The sequence below is a fragment of the Schistocerca piceifrons genome, unplaced genomic scaffold (genome assembly GCF_021461385.2).
Source record: "Schistocerca piceifrons isolate TAMUIC-IGC-003096 unplaced genomic scaffold, iqSchPice1.1 HiC_scaffold_1360, whole genome shotgun sequence".
In the NCBI taxonomy this organism is placed as follows: domain Eukaryota; kingdom Metazoa; phylum Arthropoda; class Insecta; order Orthoptera; family Acrididae; genus Schistocerca; species Schistocerca piceifrons.
Window position 1 is genome coordinate 7,501 of NW_025727192.1, and position 2,500 is coordinate 10,000.

Genomic DNA, 2,500 nt, shown 5'->3' on the forward strand with positions numbered 1-2,500 from the left:
CGCCTGCCACTGGCCGCCCCCACCAGCCGGCTGTAGCGCGTGCGCCCACGCACCGCGCGGCCAGCACGCCGGGAGGCGCCCTCACCGGCCGGGGACGGTCCCACCCAGCCACCGCCGCGTATCGCTTCACACCCAGATGCCGTTCAGTTTCGTCGGCATGGTGGGTATCGCTGGAACAACCGGTTAGTACCTCAACCTATCGTCGCCATCACCGATTCACCCCTAGCGAGAACAACCGCACCACAACAGGTTACCATTTGTTCATTTGCGTAACTTCACCAGAAAACGCAGGCGTCCATCGCCATTTGCAACTTCAACGATTATTGCATGCCTGTGTCAGGTGTCACGCCACACTACGTCTGCCCACATACACGCAACAAAATGTGCACGCCTAGACAATACGTGGAAGGTGGCCCCCGTACGTATGCGATGTCCATTGCTCGAACGACTGTCAACCGGCCTCTGTAGCATGTCGCAGATATGGAACGCGGTGCACCATGCCATCACGGTGTGTTGAGGAGAGACGACTAGGTCCGAATACATCAACAGACAGCTCATGCTGATCGCCATCCACGGCGTCCGTTCCTCCCACACGTCTCTATGGCGTACCACACTGCAATCCAGCTCTCATAGGGAGACGACACGTAGCTGCGTGCACAATATTTTGCACTGTATGGTCCGCCGTTTTTGGGCGCAGTCGTTGTGCGGTCACACATGTGCCACGATGTATCATTCAGTACATAAGGACGAATGTGCAGTACAGATTGTGGTTCACGCGTACGACATCAGCGGACAGTTGACACAGGCCGCACCACAACGTAGCCTGAGTACGTCGCATGCGAAGGGCATTGAACATGCAAACTTCTCACCACCAGCTTGCGAAGGCAGGGGGCAAGGTGGGGACGTGGGGAGGGGCGGCATGTACGTCCTGCTGCCATCCACATTACAGTGTACAGCAGGAGCATGTGGAAAGTGAGCAAGACTTGCAAGGTGTTTAACATGAAGCGATACACAGGGGTGCGGGCAGTGCGAGTAGCGAACTATATTGCGAGGGTTGCGGGTGGGCAACACTACAGTAATTGAACGAGTCGTATAACAATTACAGAGCAGGTTTAGGCGACAACGTGGGTTACGTTAAGGCGACAACATGGGTTAGGTTAAGGCACAACATGGGTTAGGTTAAGGCACAACATGGGTTAGGTTAAGGCACAACATGGGTTAGGTTAAGGCACAACATGGGTTAGGTTAAGGCACAACATGGGTTAGGTTAAGGCACAACATGGGTTAGGTTAAGGCACAACATGGGTTAGGTTAAGGCACAACATGGGTTAGGTTGAGGCACAACATGGGTTAGGTTAAGGCACAACATGGGTTAGGTTGAGGCACAACATGGGTTAGGTTGAGGCACAACATGGGTTAGGTTGAGGCACAACATGGGTTAGGTTAAGGTACAACATGGGTTAGGTTAAGGTACAACATGGGTTAGGTTAAGGTACAACATGGGTTAGGTTAAGGTACAACATGGGTTAGGTTAAGGTACAACATGGGTTAGGTTAAGGTACAACATAGGTTAGGTTAAGGTACAACATAGGTTAGGTTAAGGTACAACATAGGTTAGGTTAAGGTACAACATAGGTTAGGTTAAGGTACAACATAGGTTAGGTTAAGGTACAACATAGGTTAGGTTAAGGTACAACATAGGTTAGGTTAAGGTACAACATAGGTTAGGTTAGGTTAGGTTAGGTTACACGTTGTTGTACGGAAAGGTGTAGGGGGGGGGGGGGGGGCGGGGGCGGCAGGTTCGTTGATAGTGATTATAGTAAGTGAATGCTTGTGACATGATCAGATTTGTCACGTCAGGATGCACCTTTGGCTTATTAGAGGCGGCGCTCCAATTCTATGCTTGTGTGAGACCTGTGTCTTTGACTCATGTCATTGTTTGTGCGCTGTGACAGGAGGTACTATTGTGATGTTGGGTGCACCGTTGTATAGGACATGTGTGGGTGTTGGTGCCTGGTCTGCGCAATGGTGGATGTCGAAAGGCTGGGATATTGTATTTTCCGCACGGACCTCCTGGTCTGGTTGTGATAGTGTGGATTGTGTAATGTGGCGGAGAAGATGCACTGGATGTTGTTCCATGCTGGTGCTTACATATTGTATGTGCGCCTGTTAGAAGCAGAGAGTGGTGCGTGATCAGAGTGTCTGGCTGACGTGTGGTTCCCATTTTGGGCAGACTCTTTCAGCATGTATACGGACAGTTGTGTATATTTGCTGTAGTTTGATGGCTCTGCATTGATTACTAATCAGCGCCGTGTGTACGGGTAATCTGGTTCCAGTCCAAAATGTTCCATCTGTGTACATTAGTGACAAAGACTCCCCCCATGCAGTGGGGCTCGGTCTGTTATAACTCTTCCGCGTAATATATTTGCCCCACGTTTTTGCGACTGCGAGTGCGAGTGCAACGCGCATGGGGACCGACATGCTGATGGCTCGGTATCGG